Raw genomic sequence first — 15,603 nt, 5'->3', positions numbered from 1 at the left:
GTTATTAAGTGACACATGACTATATTTGGCTAGAGGAAAAAGCTTTATGCTTTGCCTTGAGGCCATCACACTGGGGCTGAGCCACTAGGCTGCTATTTGGATTTATCTCCCACACTGCTTAGTCCAGTGATCCAGTAAAACAGCTGTTTGAGTCATGTGGTCCATGGAGACAGTTGGATTTCTCACTTTCCCAGGAGCTGCATGGTGTCGCCCTACAGGGTCCAGGCTTCCCCTGGGACAAGGTTGGAGAGCAAAGTCCAAGCACAGTGGGGCATGGAATGGCCAATATGTGTGAATCCCTTGGTAAACATCTCTTTTTAGGAGAAAGATAAAATTCCCTTGTCAAAAGCATGGGTGGGGGTACACCAGAATCCCATCAGGTGCTGCAAGGGGCCAGCCACTTCTTCTAATTGCTCTGATGCAGAGGGGTCTTCTCTCCTGATTCTCTTTGAACTTGTTTGTGGTTCCCAGTTGCATCTCAACATAGCCCTGTTGGGGAAAACAGAGCCGTTGAGTCAAGCCTCCTTTCCTCCCTGTCCTAATACCACTTGCCCCAGGAGTCTTCCACTCTTGTTCTGTTTTGGGGCTCCTAGCACTGAGTAGAGGTGGATTGAAAAGTATGTTGAGACAGGAGTGAACTGTTCCATCTGTGCTAGTGATAAATCTTCATTTTAGGCTAATTGAGCCTCTAGTTATATATTCCAAAGACATTTTCTTTCCTTCACACCCCTATCTTACCTCATAACTGAGAAAACTGGTATCAGAAGAGAGGAATGGAAAGTGTGAATTAAGGGAAGTTTCAGCCATGTCCTGATGTTCTGCCCCATCCCTCTGAGTAGCTCCACAGCAGCAAAGACCATGGTTGGGTATAGTCATCGTTGTATCCTCAATGCTTACAATAGCACTCAATACACAGAGGACTCCCAATAAGTGAAAAGCAGCCTATACATGTAAAATATAAAGAAATGTAATGATCTCTGCATCTCTCTCTATTTCTGTAATTCTGAATAGTTTTTTATGATTCCAGAGATGGTGGCTTGTGCCCATTGTTCGTCACCTGTTATAATGTATGGAGGGATGCATGAATGAATGAAAAAAGATTGATAGATAGAGGATGGATAGATTTCTTTTTGTTCTTTGATTTGAAAATGTGGAGATAGTTGCATCAGAGCCTCTAAAGTTCATGGTTTTGGAGTTATTGGATCTCTTTAAGGTCATCTGGAGATAGTATCATGAATAAGCTAGTGTTTGTGGCCTTTTTCTTCAATAAGGTATTTTGTCTACTCCAGGGACCCAGTGTTCTCACTATCTTTTATGGGTATTTGCATTCGATGCTTAAAGGAACAAAGTCCTACTGGAGGCATTTCAGATAACTGTCAGTATATAGGGAGGTATGATTTTGAGCCTTTTGAGTCTCCTCATTTATAAAGGATGAAACAGAAAGAGGGGCTAAATCCAACATACACTTTTAATGGAGACCCACGATGGCCTGATGGCCACTTGGATGTGGAGAGTTGATTAGAGGATGGTTTCCTACTTGGGTGGCTGGTTGTGTGCTGACAATATTAACCAAGGTAGGAGTACAGGAGGAAGGTCTGGTTTGAAGCCTGGTGAGTGCAGCGTTGAAGTGCGCTGGGAGGTGTAATTAATCTAATCGACTTTGGTAAACTTGCAGGATATCTAGGTGGAGAAGACTAGCAGTAGATGATTGGAAATGTAGGTCTGGAGGCCAGAAGGGTGTGGAGGGATGGAAAGAACAGTGAGGAGTCAACAGTGGGAAATCAGAAGCCAATGCTGTGGGAAGAAATGAGACAATACAGAAAGAGTAGTTGATAATTGGCTTCCATATGTTGACCAGCTGCAGTGTGCCAAATAATTTATCAATATCTTTACTTGGAGTCCTCAATGATACCTATAAAGACCTTGAGGCCTGAAATCACTTTGAACTCTAGTATAAAAGTGAAAAGACAAAAGTATTAAGAATATCTGTAGCCACAAAAATTGGTTACAGAATAAGCAACATAAAAAAGTAAATTCTGACATTAATAACAAAATGTGAAGGCAAAAGAGTGAATGTGTAGAATTACTGTATGCAATTGAAATTAAATTGTTGTCATCCGAAAATAGACTGCTACAACAATGAGAAGTTTTGTGCAAACCTCATGGCAACCCCTAAAAAATCCATAGCAGATACAAAAAGATAAGGAGAAAATAATCAAAGTATATCACTACCAAAAACACCATCAAATCACAAAAGAAAACAGAGAAAGAAAGGAACAAAAGATTTACAAAACAGACAGAAAACAATGAACAAAATGGCAATAGTAAGCTCTTATTAATAATTACATTAAATATAAGATGGATTAAACTCACCAATCAAAATACATAGTCATTGAATGGATAAAAACAACAAGATTCAATTATCTCTTAGCTACAAGAGACTCACTTTGAACTTAAGAATACACATAGGGAGAAAATGAAGGGATGAGAAAAGATATCCCATGCAAATGGTAATAAAAAGAGAGCAGAGGCGGCTGTATTTATGTCAGACAAAATAGACTTTAGGTCAAAAATTGTCACAAGAGACAAAGAAGGTCATTGCATAATGATAAGAGGGTCAATTCAACAGGAAGACATAATAATTACAAATATATGTGCACTCAACATCAGAGCACTTAAATATATGAAACAAACATCAACAGATCTGAAGGGAGAAATAGATAACAATACAATAATAGGATACTTCAATACCCCAAGTACAATAATGAGCAGATCATCCAGACAAAAAAATCAATAAGGAAACAGCAGATTTAAATAATACTACAGACCAAATGGACTTAACAGACATGTACAGAACATTCCGCCTAACAGTAGCCAAACACATATTCTTCTCAAGCATACACCACACATTCTGCAAGACAGATAACATGCTAGGTCACAAAACAAGTCTTAACAAATTTAAGATTAAAATCATTCAAAGTGTCTTTTGTGACCACAATGAAATGAAACTAACAATCAATAACAAAAGGAAAATGACCAAATTTACAAATATGTGGAAATTAGAACAGCATTGGGTCAAAGGAGATATTAAAAAGGAAATTAGAAAATACCTTGAGACTAACAAAAATGAAAAAATAACATAACGAACCTATGGGATATAAAAGAAGCAGTATTAAGAGAGAAGTTTATAGTGATTAATACCTACACTAAAAAAGAAGAAAGATATCAAATAAATATCCTAACATTACACCTTAAGGAACTAGAAAAAAAGATTAAACTCACCCCGGAATTAGCAGAAGGAAAAAATTAATAAAGATTAGAATATAAATAATGAAGTTAAGAATGAAAAAACAATAGAAAAAAAATCAACAAAACTAAGAGTCAGTTCCTTGAAAATATAAACAAAATTGACAAAACCTTAGCAAGACTAAGAAAAAAAGAGAAAATTAAAACAAATAAAATAAGAAATGGAATAGGAGATATTATAACTGAAGCCACAGAAATAAAAAGATATAAGAAACTATTACTAAAAATTATACCCCAACAAACTGGACAACCTAGAAGAAATGGCTGAATTCTTAGAAGCATGCAACCTACCAAGACTGAATCAAGAAGAAACAGAAAGCCTGAACAGACCAATAACAAATGAACAGATTGAATCAGTAATCAAAAACCTTCCAATAAAGAAAAACCCAGGATAAGACACTTCACAGGTGAATTCTACCTAACATTTAAAGGAGAATTAATAGAATCATTCTTAAACTCTTCCAAAAATTAGAAATGGAAAGACTTTCAAACTTTTTCTGAGGCCAGCATCACCCTGATACCAAAGTCAGATAAAGATATCACAAGAAAACTACAGGTCAATATTTCTGATAACATGGATGTAAAAATCCTCAATAAAATATTCACAAACCAAATTACACAGCACATTAAAAGGATCATACAACATGACCAAATGGGATTTATCCCTGGGATGCAAGGATGGTTCAACATATGCAAATCCATCAATGTGATATACCACATTAACAGTATGAAGGATAAAAATCACATGGTCATCTCAACAGAGTTTTGCAGAAAAAGCATTTTGTAGTATTCAACACCTTTTTATGATAAAAACTCTCAACAAATTAGGTATAAAGGAACTTACCTCAATGCAATAAAGGCCATATATTTAAAAACCCACAGCTGACATCATACTCAGTGGTGAAAAACTAAGAACTTTTCCTCTGAGACCTGGAACAAGGCAAGGATGCCCACTCTCACCACTTCTATTCCCAAAAGTACTGCAAGTCCTAGCTAGAGCAACGAGACAAGAAAAAGAAATAAATGGCATCCAGATAAGAGAAAAAGAAGTAAAATTATTTGTTTGCAGAGGACATGATCTTATATGCAGAAAACCCTGAGACTCCACCAAAAAACTGTTAGAACTAATAAATGAATTCAGCAAAATTGTAGGACACAAAAATCAATGTACAAAAATCAGCTGCATTTCTACACACTAACAACAAATTCTCTAAAAAGGAAATTAAGAAAATCATTCCATTTATAACATCGTCAACAAGAATAGAACACTTAGGAATAAACTAAATCAAGGAGGTGAAAGACTTGTAAACTGAAAACTAAAACATTGGTGAGAAAAGTAAAGCAGACACGAATGAATGTAAAGCCATCATGTGTTCAAGAATTGGAAGTATCTATAACATGAAAACATCCACACTACTCAAAGTAATCTATAGATTCAATGCAATTCCCACAAAAAATCTCAATGGCAGTTTTTATAAAAATAGAAAAAATAATTTAAAAATTCTTATGGAACCACAAAACACCGCAAATAGCCAAGGTAATTTTGATCAAGAACAAAACTGAAGGCATCACACTTTCTGATTTTAAATTCTATTACATTGAAACATAAATTGTCACCCATAAATATATACAATTACAATGTATTGATTAAAAAATAAGTTAAAAAATGAGAAAAGAATACATAATAATCATCAAGAACAGTGGCCTGATAGAGAAATGAAAGAAAGATCTTTAAATAAAAAAGGTTAAAAATACGAAAAATTATATTGCAAGTCTCCGATAATCAAAACAATATTCTACAGGCATAAAAATAGACATATAAACCAATGAAGCAGAATAGAGTGCCCATAAATAAATCCATGCATATGTGGTCAACTGATGACATTCAACAAGGGTACCAAGGATAAACAATGGGGAAAGAATCTGCAATAAATGGTACCTGTGTAGCAAATTGAGTTAAATACTTAAACCTCAGATCTGAAACTGCAAAATTCCTGGACGAAATCATAGAAAAAAACTTCTTGATGTCGGTCTTAGCAATGATCCCTTGGATGTGACACCAAAAACACAGGCAACAAAAGCAAAAGATAGACCAGTGGGATGACATCAAACAAAAAAAAGATTCTGAACAGCAATGAAAACTATCAAAAAAATGAAAAGGCAACCTACAGAATGGAAGAAAATAGTTGCACACCATATATCTGACACAGAGTTAATATCCAAAATATATAAGGAACTCCTACGGGGAGTGCAACCTGTAGTAGTAGGTTAACCCTTGTAGTAGTAGGTTAACCAAGATCACACAACTAACTAAAGGCAGAGCTGGGACTTCAACAGAATCTGTTGACACCAAAATCTTTGTGCCCTTAAAACCTTCTCAAAACTTTTGGGAAGGGCTAACTTTTGAGGTAGGCATAGGAAGAGGAACTAGTGAAAGTGGCCGAGGCAGAGTTTCAAGGAGGTAGGAGACCTCAGAATTACTGATAATGAAGGAAGAGGACATCCCAAGTGGTGGTACATGAGGGGCTGTTCAGGGCTGTCTCAAGGAGAGAACAAAAGAGCGAGTGTCGCCTGTAATCCCAGCACTTTGGCAGGCCAAGGTGGGTGGATCACCTGAGATCAGGAGTTCAAGACCAGTCTGGCCAACATGAAAAAACCCCATCTCTACTAAAAATACAAAAATTAGCCAGGAGTGGTGATGGGCACCTGTAATCCCAGCTACTTGGGAGGCTGAGGCGCGAGAATTGCTTGAACCCGGGAGATGGAGGTTGTAGTGAGCCAAGATTGCACCATTACGTTCTAGCCTGGTTACAAGAGCTAAATTCCGTCTCAAAAAAAAAGAAAATGAAAAAGAAAAACAGCAAGAGTGACAGAGAGCAAGAGGGGTGAGGGGGGAACCCTGGGTCCACCAGTACTAGTTCACTTGAAGTCATTTTAAGGGTGCATTGGGGGGGCTGGAAGCTGCCTCAGGAGTTGAGAAAGCAAGGATAGCTAGTTTATGTTTCTCTCTCTCTCTCTCTCTGTCTCTCTCTCTCTCTCTTTTTAATTATACTTTAAGTTCTGGGATACATGTGCAGAATGTGCAGGTTTGTTACATAGGTATTATGCATGCCATGGTGGTTTGCTGCACCCATCAACCCATCATTTACATTAGGTATTTCTCCTAATGCTATCCCTCCACTAGCCCCCCACCCCACAACAGACCCGAGTGTGTGATGTTCCCCTCCCTGTGTCCATGTGTTCTCATTGTTCAACTCCCACTTATGAGTGAGAACATGTGGTGTTCGGTTTTCTGTTCCTGTGTTAGTTTGCTGAGAATGTTAGTTTCCAGCTTCATCCATGTCCCTGCAAAGGACATGAACTCATCCTTCTTTATGGCTGCATAGTATTCCATGGTGTATATGTGCCACATTTTCTTTATCCAGTCTATCACTGATGGGCATTTGGGTTGGTTCCAAGGCTTTGCTGTTGTGAATAGTGCTGCAATAAACATATGTGCTTGTGTCTTCATAGTAGCATGATTTATAATCCTTTGGGTATATACCCAGTAATGTTTCTGTGCTAAAGTCAAGCACCAGCAAGGAGGGACTGAGATATGGAAGTGAATGACAAAGCTTCCACAGTCTTCCCAGGCCAGGAAACATTTATTTCCCATTTTGTTAACATCCCTTTGCTTCAGTTGCTGTATCTGTAAAGTGGGGACAATAATAACAGCTGCCTCAAAGTGCTGTGGAGAGTGGAGAGTGCCCGGCACTCTGCATGGTAATATAAGCGCTTATTATCATCATGTCTTCCCCCTCCTCCTACTCCTCCCTGCCTTCTCTTCCTCCTCTCTTCTTCCTCTTCTCCTCCTCCCCTTCCTCCTCTTCTTCCTCCTGTCTTCTACCCCTTCCTTCTCCTCCTCCTCATTTCCTCCTCCCTTTCCTCCTCCTCTTCCTTCTGTCCTCCTCCCCTTCCTTCTCCTGCTCTCCTTTCTTCTCTTCTCCTCTTCCTTCTCCTCCTTCTCCCCCACTACTCCCCTTCCTTCTCCTTCCCCCTTCCCCCTCCCCTTCTTTCTCCTCCCTTTCCTCCTTCCTTCCCCATGACATTCTTCTATCTGCATGATCTACCTAGACCCCTCCCCACCCCAGGCCACCTGTACCTGGGAGCAGGGCACAGGCAAAGGAGCATCGCAGCACTGCTGCTCCTCCCAGCCTGGGTATGTGGCCCAGGAGTGCTGCAGAGAGGAGAAGGACAATTTAGTTCCTCTGCTCTGCCTCTAACTCAGCTTTTTGATTGTTTCCTTCACAGTTTCTAATGACCATGTTATTTTTTTCACAAAAAAACTATACTTGGTCCTCACAGCATATGGTGCACTGACAAAACTCTGTGTAGCAAAGTGAGGGGGAAGGCTCAGCTTCATTTCTTTTCATGAAAAAGGTGTTTTAAGTGTGGATAACAAAACCCTTATCCTTTATCTGGCTGTCAGTTCCTGAGTCTGTCCCTCTGTGTGGGACAGGGTGCAGAGTTCAGGGCTGGACATCAGATGACCCTGGTTCCAGTAAGCAGCCGTGTGAACCCAGCAAATGGCTGTGTGTCTCTGAGCCCAGGTGATTTCCTGTGAGGGCACTTAACTTCAGTTCTTATGGCTGATCCCCACTTCTTGGCCCTCAGGGTCCACTCCAGAGGTCACGGTGCCACACTCCCATCTGTCTGTCAGCAGCTGCTCAGCAGGTCAATGTTGTCAGTCATGAGGGGAACACACTGAGGAAAAGTAGGGCAGGGTTTTTAGGGGATCCAAGAAGGCCCAGCTTCATTCTGAGAGGCCTCCTTCTCATCCGGGAAATCCATTATTTGTACTTGATTCCTCTTGTTTCAAAGCTAAAGTGTGGGGGAATGAGCCATCTTATTTCAAGTCTTTATATCTCGGCATGAATAAACATCAGATGTGTTCCTGAGAGGAGGGCTTTAAGAGGGAGACCACCAGGGCCTGGAGGGGAAGGTGGGAAGAGTGGAGGGGCAGCAGGCCACTAAAGAGGGAGAGGGGAGAGGGAGCAATGGACTCTCCCATATACCACACAGTTTGTTCAGTTTGGCGGCCAGGGGTCACATGTGTTGGCCGTGCTGTGACTGCAGCTATCTTTCATTACCAATCGGAGTTGTGGAGCCTAGAGGTTCAGAATGGACTTCAGAGCTGAATGGAACTGAGTTTGAGGTCTCAGAACAACCTACCAGATGAGAGACCTTGTATAGCTTATTAAAGTATTGCTGGGCACCTCAGTTTCCACATCTTCTGTCTCGTTCCTTAGTAACAAAAGCAACAAACATTGGATGACATTCACCGTGTACTGAGAGTGTCCTGCACTCACTCAGTCCTCACAACATCCTATGGTTTGGTCCTGTTATTGTCCTCAGTTTACAGACTAGGAAAGTGAAACTCAGAGAGATTATAGAGCTAATCAATGCCAGAGCTGGCATGCCAACCCAGGCAGACTGGCTCCGGTCTGTGCTCTTCGATCTTACACTTGTTGCCTCTCTAAAATCCTGGCTCCAATCTCATGTTACCCTACAATACCATCCACTTCCTTTCGATGTTGCAGCCACTCACGAACCCCACAGTCATCCCCCTTGTTCCTTGAAGGCTTTACCTACCAGCTTGCTGTTACTCTCTCCAATAATATTCCTGCCATAATTCCTACTAGACGATCCTCTCTTACCTTAGCCTACCTGATCCTTAATCTCCCTGCATCTGATTCATCTCACTCTCCTGCCTACAGTCCTCCCAAGTCATACCTCTGGCTGTCATTACCATCAGTCTCTCAGTTCTAGTCATCTCACTCTGTGACCACCATATCACATCTGTCAGTTTGTTCTCTCTGTTCCCCAAATTTGATAATACTTCCTTGCCCAGTATCTACTATGAAAAGAAAAACCTTAGCCAAATTAAATTTAAAGGCGTTTAATTGAGCAAAGAATGATTCATGAATCAGACAGCCTCGGGAGCCAAAATAGGCTCAGAGACTCCAGCGCAGCCATGTGGTGGAAGAAGATTTATGGAAAGAAAAAGGAAAGTGATACACAGAAAATGGAAGTGAGGTACAGCAACAGCCGGATTGGTTACAGATGGCATTTGCCTTATTTGAACACAGTTTGAACAGTTGGCCACCACTGATTGACCAAAACTCAGTAATTGGCACAAGAATAGGCTATAGTCTGTTTACAATTCTATTTAGGTTATAGTTCGTGATGTATGGAGAAACCTTTAGGCTGGACTTAAAATATGCAAGGAGGCAGCTTTAGGCTAAACTTGATTTAACGCTACAACAGGCTGAGCCTACCACTTTCTTACTGTCCTTCACCTCCCCCACCATGTCCTCATTCCCTTCCTCACCCATCTTAAATTTTCATGGCCCATCATTCTATTTACATCCTTACAGACATCCTCATCTTGTTAGCTACTCTCTCTCAAAAGCCCAATCCTGATGATATCCAACTGTCTCCTTGCTTCACAACTACACAGCTGAACAGGATAGGAGAAATACGTGCAACCACACTGAGTAGTTTCAGCTTGAATTCATGACCAGTAACTTCCAGGAAGCAGTCGTTCTACATCTTCAGGTTTCACTCATTCTGACCATTTCATATTTCACTATTTTCTGCTCTCTCTTCTCAAATTTCCCCATCTCCTCTCTCAGTTGATGACCTGGGCTTGCTATTTCACTGAGAAGGTAGAAGCCAGCAGAAGAGAAACTTGCACACATTTCCATCACCAAATTCAATCACCTACGCATCAGTGTCCAGAAAGTACTGCCTTCCCTCATCTTACTTGGGATGAGCAATCTCTTTTCCTTTGTGGTCCAAAAACTCAATTTGTGCATTGGATTTCATCCCTTTTTGAGAACATGGTTCCGGAGATTATCTTTCTCTTTCCTGCATTATCAATTTTTTCCCTCCCTGCTGGGCTAGTCCCATCATCATGTCAACATGTAATTTCTTACATCCTTAGTAAAACACAAAACTCGCTTGCCCACCTCTAGCCATTGCCTCATGTTTTTGCTCTCCTTTCCAGCAAAACATCTGAAGTGCTGTCTACACTAGTTGGCCTTCTGTATCCATGGGTTCCACATCCATGGATTCAACCAACTATGGATTAAAAATATTCAGAAAAAAATTCACAAAGTTCCAAAAAGCAAAACTTGAATTTCCCCTGTGCTGAGTACTGTGCTGAATCCATATGAGTGATGTGATATGTAGGCCTTGTATTAGGCATTATAAGTATTCTAGAGATGATTTTTTGGAGGATGTGCATAGTTACATGCAAATACTATGTCATTTTATACAAGATACTTGAGCATTTGTGGATTTTGGTATCTGTAGGGGGCCCTAGAACAATATCTCATGGATACCAAAGAGGGACTGCACTTGCTATCTAATCACTTTCCTCCATTCTCTCTTGAATCCAGGGTAATAAGGCTTTTACCCTCCAACAATCCAAAGGTCTTGCTCTTGTCAAGGTCACTGATGACTTCCATGTTGCTGACACCAACAATCCACCCTCAGTCCTCATTTTATTTGCCACAACACCTGCAGTTTATTCAGTTTCTCCTTCTTTTCTCTTCAACATACTTTCCTCACTTGATGTCTTGGACACTACACCCTTATGGCTTCTGTCCCACTTCATTGACTGTACTTCCTTAGAATCCTGCTATCTGCCCCATCTTGCCAACTTCCAAATATTGGCATGAGCCACAGGCTCAGTCCTTGGACCTCCTATCTTTTCTCTCTTCTCTTACTCCCTTGATCATCTTATCTAAGTTCCTAGCTTTCAATATTCTGATGACTCACCAGTTTCTATTTCTACACTGGTTCTCATCCCAAACTCCAGAGTCAGATCCAACAGTCAACTTAATGGCTCTACTCACCATCATTGAAACTCAACTTCTGATCTTCACCTCCAAACTTCCCCATCTCAGCTTCTGGATCCCAATTGCATCCTTCCAGGTGCCCAGGTCAAAACTTTTGAGTCAGTTCTTTCTTTCTTTCACACTTCATGTCCAATTGATCAGCAGATCCTGTTGGCTCTCCATAGCAGTACATCCAGTACTCAACCATTTCCTGGACTTTGTGCTTCCCTCTTACTACCCCCCGTATTTTGCATGGCAGTCAGATGGTCCTTTCAAAATGCACTTCAGATTCTGTTAGTTCTCTGCTCAAAATCTTCGAATAGATTTCCATCTTAGAGTAAAAGCCAAAGTCTTACATTCAAGGCCCTATGTGATTTGCATTTTTACTTCCTGTTATGCCTCTGACCTTATCTCTTTTCACATATCCACTTGTTCATTTCTCTCTAGCCACAGAGTTCCTTGCTCTTCCCCAAACATGAAGAGAACATTCTTGCCTCAGGACCTTTCCCCTCACTATTTTTTATGTCTGAAATGCTCTTCCCCCAGATATCCGTATGGCTTGCCCCCACCTTCCTCTCAGCGAGAACTTTCCTTACCACCCTAGCTATGATTGCTAACTTGCTTAATTTTTTCCATTGGGCCCATTGTTATTTGATATTCTATATATTTTTCTTATTGTCTCTCTCCCCAAATAGCATGTAAGCTTCATGAGGGGAGAAGTTTAAATATAGTTTTGCTCACTGCTTATTTCTAGCACCTGGGACAATGCCTGGGACATAGTAGTTGTTCAACAATCATCTGTCAAGTGAATACAGAATCTCCATAATGGAGGTTCTTTCATCATTGACTTGCTGGTAGATTCAGTAATATAATATGACTGTCACATATTAATGCTTAATAAGTAGTAGAAATTATTTTTTCTGTTTATTTGTTTTTTTAATTGAAAAACAAAAATTATATTTATTTAGTGTGTACAGCGTATTTTGAAATATGTATATATTGTGGAATAGTGAAATAAAGCTAATGAATATATACATTACCTCACATACTTATTTATTTGTTGTGAGAACAATTAAACTCTCTTAGCAATTTTCAAGTATACAATACATTGTTTTAGCTAGTCAACGTTGTACAATAAATGTCTTGAACTTATTCATCCTGTCTAACTGAAATTTTGTATCCTTTGAAAAACATCTCCCCAATTCCCCCCACCAGCCCTAGTAACCACCATTCTACTGTTTGCTTCTATGAGTTCAACTTTTTTAGATTTCACATATAAGGGAGATCATTTGCATTTTCTTTCTACGTCTTTCTTACTTCACTTGACATAATGTCTTACAGGTTAATCCATGTTGTCACAAATGACAGGATGTCCTCATTTTTAAGGCTGGCTGGCTTGTATTTTGTGTGTGTATGTGTGTGTGTGTGTGTAAAATAACATTTTCTTTATCTATTCATCTGTTGATGGGCATTTAGACTGATCCCTTATCTTGACTACTGTGAATAGTGCTGCAGTGAATGTAGCAGTGCAGTTATCTCTTTAGCATACTAATTTTGTTTCCTTTGGATATATACCTGGCAGTGGGATTGCTGGATTAGATGGCATTTCCATTTTTAATTTTTTGAGGCCCACCTCCATGCTATTTTCTACCATGGCTATACCAATTTACATTTTCACCAACAGTGTACATGCTCTCTACATGCTCACCAACACTTACTATCTTTTGTCTTTTTGATAATGACTATTCCAACAGGTGTGAAGTAATATCTCATTGTAGTTTTAATTTGCAATTCCCTGATGATTAGTGATGTTGAGCACGTTTTTCATATACCTGTTGGCTATTTGTATATCTTCTTTTGATACCTTTCTACTTGGTTCTTTTGCGTATTTTTTAATTGAGTCATGTATTTTCTTGCTATTGAGTTGTAGGAGCTCTTTATTATTTTAGGTATCTATCACTTATTAAAGGTATGGTTTGGGTAGCAATTATTATTGATCCCCATTTCAGAAAGAGGAGAGAAGGCAATGATCATGGTGAACATATTCTGTATTGACTGTAATTTTACATTTTTGAAGAGTTTGATTAAAAGTTAGTTATGTCATCAGGACTATAAGTTACACTTGAAAGAAATTTAGAAGACCTTAGTGTAGGTTATGAGGAATGGCGAGAACTAAACCATTTAATAAAAGTTAAGAAAACTTTTATAAAAAACGAAAATAAGTTTCTCAAGCTTGCATCATAAGGAAGTGGTGGTAGGGATTTGAAACAAAGTTTATCTGAGGCCAAATTGTGTTCCCCAGTTTCATGCCCCTGTCCACTGGAGCATGATGGTCCTCATGAAGGAAAGGGGTCAGAGGCAGAGCTAGAAAAGCATCCCTTCTCCAGGCTATCTGAGTGGCCCTGGGGAACCTACATATAGCCGTGGCCACCCAGTTAACCTGGAGAAGGGATGCTTCCCTAGCACTGCCTCTGACCCTTTTCCTTCATGAGGACCAGCCTTGAGACAACTGTGGTCAGTTACCTGTAAGACATTGAGAATAATCAAGAGCTCTGTTTGCCTTCAAATTTTCCTTCTATCCAGAAGGATCTCCCAGAAGACTCATGAAAGCATCCACAAAAGGAACAGTAAAATGGATGCCCATCATAACTGACTCATGAAGACAGGTGCCATAGTTTGGTGTGTTTGAATCCTCCAAATCTCATGTTGAAATTTGACCCCCACTCAGTGCTGGAGAGGTACCTAATGGGAGGTATTTTGGTCATGGGAGTGTATCCCTCATGAATGACTTGGTACTTTCCTGTTGGTAATGAGTGGAGGGCAGCTGACTTCGGTACCTTGGAGGAGAGGAAGTATACAGAAAATGAACAAAGAAAACCAAAACCAAGAGTAGAAGCAAGTTCTCAGGCCAGGCAGCCATAAAAGTTCCCATTCTAGCACACATTCATAATCATTCCAATTAGAATTCCAAAAGAGACCAAAAGGCTTTTCTTAATATTATTTGTATTCGCTATTGAAGCTTTGAGGCCAGAAGCCATGCCTTATTCATCTAGCATGATGCTCAGAATACAGTGGGTGCCCAGGAAACCTGTAAAGAATGAATAAATACATTATTCAGAGCTGTGTCCTTATCAGGAAGTTAGAGAAAGTGGGTGATTTTGGTGCTCATTTTCAAAGGGTGTGTTGGGATGCAGAGGTATTGTCTCTGTGAAGCTGGTTTTGGGGAGGGGTGGTTACGGATCTGAAAATGTTTTGAAAAGCCTAGTTAGCCAGAGCCTGTTTGTGTGCTGGGGTGTGAAACTCTATGAATGTATTATCAGCAGGGCCTTAGATAGGTTTGTGTGATTTGCTTTGGCCAGAAACAGGCTCCTTCTTCACACATTCCCTGGGGGTAAAGAGACCAACAGGCCCACCTGCTACTCTAATGATCTACCCACACACCCACAATTAATGCAGGAGATGTTATGATATTTAAAGGAATAGTGCCAGTTTTCTCTAAAGGCGTAATGTCCAAAATGGTAGCCTCTAACCAAATGTGGCTATGAGCACTGGAAATGTGGCTACTGCAAATTCATATGTGCTGTGGGTATAAAATAACCACCAGATATTGAGGACATACACAAACAAAATAATGTAAAATACCTCATTAGTAATTTTTTTATTGATTACATGTTAACATGATAATTTTGGGAAATGTTAGGTTAAATAAAAATTTTGAGTAATAATTATTATTCTTTTTAATGTGGCTACCATAAAATTTAAAATTACATATATGGCTCACATTTTATTTGAACTGGACAATGCTACCCAAAAGATACCCTGTCTGGATGTCCATTTCTTGAATGCTTGCATTTCACTTAGGTCTTGAAGAAATTATAAGATCTGAAAAGATAGGAGAATGGAATTCTACATGGGAAAAATGCACACACTTGGAATCACTTGTTTACCAAAAGAGGGTAGACCAGCTGGCCTCAAACCACCTGTAGGTCTCCCTGCATTTGATCTTATTCTTGGAAGACTCGTGTCAGTTTCACTATTATTTCAATATGCTGGTAAAGAAAGTACAATAGTGGCTGCTAACATTTACTGAGAACTTGCTATGTGCTACGGGCTGTGTTAATTGCTATATATACATTATTGCATGAATGAAGTAGGGACCTGACTATATCCATTCTACAAATGAGCAGAGCAGATGGATGGCACACAGAAGGATAAATGGGAGTCATAGGAGATGGAGGATGAGGAACATGGAGCAGTCATGGGTGTTGCCACAGTTCCTGGCTTGGCAATGGGTGAACACTGGGCTCACAATCTGGTTGGGGGTGGCAGGAGGTACTGGTTTACCTGATGTCCTTGCAGCAGATGCCTGGCAGAATGCTTATGTGTTGCATGTGCTCATTAAATATTGTTAATT

Source organism: Pongo pygmaeus, chromosome 17 (assembly GCF_028885625.2).
Source record: "Pongo pygmaeus isolate AG05252 chromosome 17, NHGRI_mPonPyg2-v2.0_pri, whole genome shotgun sequence".
NCBI classification, from domain to species: Eukaryota; Metazoa; Chordata; class Mammalia; order Primates; family Hominidae; genus Pongo; species Pongo pygmaeus.
This window is presented reverse-complemented; position numbering follows the sequence as displayed.